Source organism: Entelurus aequoreus, linkage group LG02 (assembly GCF_033978785.1).
Source record: "Entelurus aequoreus isolate RoL-2023_Sb linkage group LG02, RoL_Eaeq_v1.1, whole genome shotgun sequence".
Classification (NCBI taxonomy): Eukaryota; Metazoa; Chordata; class Actinopteri; order Syngnathiformes; family Syngnathidae; genus Entelurus; species Entelurus aequoreus.
In genome coordinates, this window is record NC_084732.1 from 27,631,790 (window position 1) to 27,639,530 (window position 7,741).

Genomic DNA, 7,741 nt, shown 5'->3' on the forward strand with positions numbered 1-7,741 from the left:
TGAGGAGTGGTTTTCGCCGCCAGGCTCCGCCCACTATGAATGTGTACAGACAGCACAAAAGGGTATCATCATCATCATCATTTGTACTAATTTTGATTAAGATCTGAATTCGTCAAGCCAAATTATTTTAGTTTTGTGTTGTGAGTCGTCTGGTCAAAGTTTGGCTACATGCCACGCCCACATCGTATGACGTAAGGAAATTTATTTTGCAATTTATCATCGCCCCTCCGTCTTGTATCTTTAATTTTAACATAATTTGGTCAGAGTTCTATGAAGGAGTTTGGTAAAGTACGACCCCTGTTTTTAGCATAAAAATGGCAGATGGGACCCTAGATGGCCGACTTCCTGTTTGTTTTTAGATATGTCTTTATTAAACTTTTACGTGCGTCCTCTCATGATAGACGTCTCCATCGATTTTTGTAACGCTACATGAATCTGGTAACGAGGTCATTTTTTCAAATTCTTAAGTGGGCGCTACTGAGTCAAATTTAGAATTTCGTGTTTGGGCCCTCAAAAAATATCAACATTTTTGCCAGGTTTGATGTGCCTGCAAAAAATTGGTGAGCTTCATGCATGTTAAAGGCTTCATAAATGCGTTCGAAGTGGGAGGATATTAATAAACAAAGCAAGTTCAATAGGGCCTTGGCAGCTTGTTGCTGCTTGGTTACGGCCCTGGGCCTCCAATGGGGTCTTATCACGGCAATCAAGGATAAAATAGCCTCGTCTTGTCAGGAGAACAACTTTGGATCTAAGATTTCCATTATGTCCCCTTTTCATTGTGCATTTCTGCTCGCCATTTTCCAGCTTGTTGCTCAACTGTGACTGAACGGCGTCACGGTACCGCAGGCTGCTTAATGAACCGAGGGTCAAAAAGGAGTCTACGTTAAAGGAAGTTACCACGTTAACTTTGACAGCCCTAAAGAGAACATGTTGGGCCCGATGTAGTTTCTCAGCATACAATAAAAGGGGGACCGAGAAAGGATACACGTGTTAAATAAAGCTTCCTGCAAAGTAATTAGAGATGCCACAGCAATGATTAAGTGCACTCAATGCTCAGGGACCCAAGGAGGGTGCAGACATTTATCTTCCCACAGCCCAAAGAGGTTTTATATATAACATACATTTAGTCTGATTTACTCACTGTTGGGATTGTGGATATTTGATTTTAATCTCAATCAAAGGTGCACAGGAGATTGTGTGTGCAGTCATCTGAGAAGCACACTCCCCCGCCCTTGTCGTCAAGTGTGTTTGCTATAAAAGTGTCAAGCGGCTGAATCAATTACAGCATTGTTTGCGCCGGAGACACGACAACAAGCGCTTGGCTGCCCTGATGTCCATGTTGGCTTTCATCCATCGGGGCGAGGTCAACGGCACTTTGTCGAAGCACGTTTTGTCTCGCAACACTCATTCTTTCAATACCTAGAGAAGCACTTTTGGAATTTTTCAGTAGCAACAAAAAAGCCATAGAAATGCAATTAATAATTAGTTATTATTCTACGTCTTTGAGTGGCAAAAATGATTAATGATAATTTACTGTGAATAATAATGATTAATCACAGTAAATGATTTACTTGCATAATTTATACTAACCTAAAACAGACCCTAATACCATGGCATGTGCATGTGCATAAAATAACATAAAATAATTTTTGTGTTTAATTTGCATTTATGCATGATTAATGCAATATTCTTATGCAATTAATTGCATGTATTATTGCATAATTTTGTTTAATCACAATTTTTTCAAATCTATTAATCATGATTCATTTTGCATGAGCAAAGACACTCAAAAAAGAAGGGTAATGATGAATTTATCAGATTGAGCATGTTAACCTTAGCAGCCCTAAAAAATATATATATATATATATATATATATATATATATATATATATATATATATATATATATATATATATGACACATTATTTACTTTATTTGGCACTGTCAAAATTAAAATTATTAATCAGATTAATCATCCTCGCTCTTCTTTCTTGAGTCTCTTTGCACATGCAAAACAAATTTTGATTTGTATAGAATTAAAAATAAATAAATATAGCATGCTATAACAAAAAGCCTGTGATGAATATGATTAAAAATGTTGATGGTTCTACATCACTAATCTTAACTACACAGTAGCTGGTTGAGGAGTGCAAGTCAAAACCAAATCCTCGACACAGCTCTCGTATTGGATCTCATTATTTCCTGCAAGTGTAGAAGCAAACATGTCTTCCTATGTTTTTTTACACCACTCGAAATCCAGTAGTTCCAATAATCCGCCTCTGAATGAGTAATCCATCCCTGTAGGTTCCCATCAATCTTCCCTTAAAAAACATGCAGCATTCCTCTTTGAAGCGCACAGCGGCGTCTAGGTGGGATGCAGGTGGTTTTTGAGGGTTTTACTGGTACATACCAGCTTGCTGCATCCTTTTATCCTGCAGAAGGACATGATCCCTGTTGCCAGTCTAGCCTGTGTGACGGGTACTGGATCCTTTCTATAGCAGGCAGTCTCTTCTGCTTTATCATGTGCTGTGCTTAATTGTGACCGCCGGAATCTGACGTTGTTTTATTTTTCTCTTTTAATACCGATCTGTAAAAGAAATGAGCTGACTCAATTGGTTGTCAGCCAATGGACACACGCTAGATAATAGGTAAGAGGTTAACAACATGGCCTCGCCATAAAACGTATTGCCTGGTGTATACTCGAGATTCCCGCTCTGCCTTTTATCCGCTGACCCCACTTTGGGGAAAGGCTCTTGAGGTTTCTGAAGCTCGGCTAGTTTCTCCAGATATTAGTTCACGCTGAAAGCAGGTGTTTCTTGGTCGGGTAATTCATATTTATGTTCTTCTAGTAGCTTCCTGTAGAGCAGGGGTCCCCAAACTTTTTGACTCGGGGGGCCGCACTGGGTTAACAAAATGTGTGTGTGCGTGCGTAAATGTGTATACATGTATATAATTGTGTGTGTATATATGTGTGTGTATGTATATATGTGTATAAGTATGTGTGTGTGTATGTATGTATGTATGTATATATATATATATATATATATATATATATATATATATATATATATATATATATATATATATATATATATATATATATATATATATATATATGTATATATATATATATGTATATATATGTATATATGTATATATATATGTATATATATATATATATATATATATGTATGTGTGTGTGTGTGTGTATATATATTAGGGCTGTGAATCTTTGGTTGTCCCGTGATTCGATTCAATATCGATTCTTGGGGTCACGATTCGATTCAAAATCTATTTTTTTTCAATTCAATACGATTCTCCATTCAAAAACATTTTTTTCCCAATTCAAAACAATTCTCTGTTCATTCAATACATATGATTTCAGCAGGATCTACCCCAGTCTGCTGACATGCAAGCAGAGTAGTAGAGTTTTGTAAAAAGCTTTTATAATTGTAAAGGACAGTGTTTTAACAACTGATTGCAATAATGTAATTTTTTTTTAACTATTAAATGAACCAAAAATATGGCTTATTTTATCTCTGTGAAAATATTGGACACAGTGCTTATGAGATGCGATGCAAGTGTAAGCCACTGTGACACTATTGTTCTTTTTTTAAAATGTTTTATAAATGTCTAATGATAATGTCAATGAGGGATTTTTAATCACTGCTATGTTGAAATTGTAACTAATATTGATACTGTTGTTGATAATATTCATTTTTGTTTCACTACTTTTGGTTTGTTCTGTGTCGTGTTTGTGTCTCCTCTCAATTGCTCTGTTTATTGCAGTTCTGAGTGTTGCTGGGTCGGGTTTGGTTTTGGAATTGGATTGCATTGTTATGGTATTGCTGTGTATTGTTTTGTTGGATGGATTAATTAAAAAAAAAAAAAATAAATATAAAAAAAAAATACATTAAAAAATCGATTTTTTACAAATGAGAATCGATTCTGAATCGCACAACGTGAGAATCGCGGCCGGTTGTAGTTTGGGGACCCTTGCTGTAGAGAGTCAGCACATTTACTTGCGGACAAATATTTTCTATAACAGTAAATTCCGGACTATAAGCCGCTAGTTTTTTTTCCTATGCTTTGAACCCTGCGGTTTATAAAACGGTATTGCTAATTTATGGATTTTTCACTGCAAATAGATACTGAACACAGAGATACTGAAAAGGTTTGTTATTGTCAGTATTATGGCGTCATCTTTTGGAAGAGTTTGCTTTCTGCAAGAAAAAACATTTTTTATATTTTTTTACATTTCAAATAGTTTTTTGCTTGCAAATTTTTGTTTTTGTTTGTTTGGTTGTTTGACCAATGGCTGTATATAAGTGTATAAGTGAGCAGTGTAATCACTCATACTGCCTAGCAATGGCTGCCGTTAAAAGCAGCCAATGACTTTGACCAAACTGACCAATCATTGAACACCAGCCAATGACTCGGTGCGGGATAAACGAGTGAGAAGCCAGCCGATGATGGCAGAGTCTTTCCTGCTGACCGTGATCTTCAGAGATACTTTTAATGACTGACATTGTGTCAGGTTCAAACACTGATGACATCTATTAAACAGACGAGAAGCAAGGAATCATGCAGAGACAGAGTTACATTTTGCTCAATTGAGGAGAGACGTGTTTTGGGCTGTATTCTAGTTACAGATCCAAACTACGTTCTAAAAGTCCAGCCCGCGTGCTTCCTCTATTTATTTGGGAGCTCCCTGGTTACATCACTGAAGCTGTCGCTGAGGGAAGGGGGTAATCTCGACAGCTCCAGTTAGACACAATATATGATTATACAAAATGCAAATGTGCTGACAGTCGTGATATCGCCTTGTCTCTGCCCTGTCTGCGTCACGGCACTCGATGTTCGGCCTTGGCAGTCAGCAGTCCGATTCTGGAAACAAACCCTGATTTGATTGATTGAGACTTTTATTAGGAGGTTGCACAGTACAGTACATATTCCGTACAATTGACCACTAAATGGTAACACCCAAATACGTTTTTCAACTGTTTAAGTCGGGGTCCACTTAAATTGATTCATGATACAGATATATACTATCATCATAATACAGTCATCGCACAAGATAATCATCAGGGTATATACATTGAATTATTTACATTATTTACCATCCGGGGTGTGGGATGTGGAGGGGGTGGGGGGGTTAGGTTTGGTTGTTATCATCACTTCAGTCATCAACAATTGAGAACAGAGAAATGGACATTGCAACAGTGTAGGTCTACATTTGATTATTTACATTTGATTAATAACAATCCGGGGAGGGTGTTAGTGTAGGGTTGAAGTTGCCTGGAGATGTACTTTTATTGCGGTTTTGAAGGAGGATAGAGATGCCCTTTCTTGTACACCTGTTGGGAGTGCATTCCACATTGATGTGGCATAGAAAGAGAATGAGTTAAGACCTTTGTTAGATCGGAATATGGGTTTAACGTGGTTAGTGGAGCTCCCCCTGGTGTTGTGGTTATGGCTGTCATTTATATTAAGGAAGTAGTTTGACATGTACTTCGGTATCAGGGAGGTGTAGCGGATTTTATAGACTAGGCTTGCAATCTTTTGGATTGCCAGCTTTGCACAAACAAAGAAAAATAAAATTTCAGCACAATTGATAAGAACTATAGCAACGGCCCTTAAAGGCCTACTGAAATGATTTTTTTTTATTTAAACTGGAATAGCAGATCCATTCTATGTGTCATACTTGATCATTTCGCGATATTGCCATATTTTTGCTGAAAAGATTTAGTAGAGAAAATTGACGATAAAGTTCGCAACTTTTGCTCGCTGATAAAAAAAAGCCTTGCCTGTACCGGAAGTAGCGTGACGTCACAGGAGCTAGTATTACTCACAATTCCCCATTGTTTACAATGGAGCGAGAGAGATTCGGACCGAGAAAGTGATGATTACCCCATTAATTTGAGCGAGGATGAAAGATTCGTAGATGAGGAACGTTACAGTGAAGGACTTGAGAGGCAGTGATGGACGTATCTTTTTTCGCTCTGACCGTAACTTAGGTACAAGCTGGCTCATTGGATTCCACACTCTCCTTTTTTTATTGTGGATCACGGATTTGTATTTTAAACCACCTCGGATACTATATCCTCTTGAAAATGAGAGTCGAGAACGCGAAATGGACATTCAGTGCCTTTTATCTCCACGACAATACATCGGCGAAATGCTTTAGCTACGAGCTAACGTGATAGCATCGTGCTTTAACTGCATATAGAAACAAAAAAATAAATCCCTGACTGGAAGGATAGATAGAAAATCAACAATACTATTAAACCGTGGACATGTAAATACACGGTTAATGCTTTCCAGGCTGGCGAAGGTTAACAATGCTGTGCTAACGACGCCATTGAAGCTAACTTAGCAACTTAGCAACGGGACCTCACAGAGCTATGCTAAAAACATAAGCTCTCCACCTACGTCAGCCAGCCCTCATCTACTCATCAACACCCGTGCTCACCTGCGTTCCAGCGATCGGCAGAAGGACGAAGGACTTTACCCGATGCGTTTGGCGGCCCGGAGACGTAGGAAGTCAAGGTGAGGTCGGCGGCTAGCGCGGCTAGCGCGGCTAGCGCGGCTAGCGCGGCTAGCGCGGCTAGCGCGGCTAGCGCGGCTAGTGCTCCAACAAAGTCCTCCTGGTTGTGTTGCTGTAGTCCGCTGCTAATACACTGATCCCACCTACAACTGTCTTCTTTGCAGCCTTCATTGTTCATTAAACAAATTGCAAAATATGTCCAGAATACTGTGGAATTATGAAATGAAAACAGAGCTTTTTGTATAGGATTCTACGGGGTACCATAACTTCCGTTACTCTGACTTCGTCACGCGCATACGTCATCATACCGTGACGTTTCAGCCGGATATTTCCCGGGAAGTTTTAAATGTCACTTTATAAGTTAACCCGGCCGTATTGGCATGTGTTGCAATGTTAAGATTTCATCATTGATATATAAACTATCAGACTGCGTGGTCGGTAGTAGTGGGTTTCAGTAGGCCTTTAAGCATAAGAGTTGTGTGATAATATATACATAATTATTCAAACACATTGACCTTAAAGATGTGTCATCATTGACGTGAATTGACCAATGAAAAGACTGCAAATGATGTGTCTGTTATTTTGACTATAATGACTGACATTTAGACTTTGATCAAACCAGGAGATGAGTGGTGCTCCTTAAAGATGACTGGCATTGTAGACCCGGCCAATGACTAATAGTTTCTCTAAGCCATAAGGCGGTCCCTAAAGGGACACTGTTTAGACTAGTCTGTGGTATCATGATTGACATGTAGCATGAGATGTTTGACATACCTCCTCAATTAGTGCACCTGTGATGGCTGTCATGGAGACTGGCCACAGACTGAATATGTCAAATACAGCACGTTTGAATTGCACATTAATGAAGTGTTGACCTTTTTATATCACTTTGGCTATTGGCATCCTTGTTGTCAATTTGCACACATCTCCATATCTACTTCCTGGGCGGGAAACATATTTTTCTTTGTCGAGGCTGAGCGGCGTTATCTGGTTGACCTCGTCTCTGCCGTGAAGATAAGTGGCGGCGGGCTACGGCGGGCCCAAGCTGCTGATGACAGATTGTGGGCAAAAGAGCTAATAAGTGAGCATGCAAGATGTCAAAGGGGGTGTGATACTTTATTTAAAGGCCTACTGAAACCCACTACTACCGACCACGCAGTCTGATAGTTTATATATCAATGATGAAATCTTAAC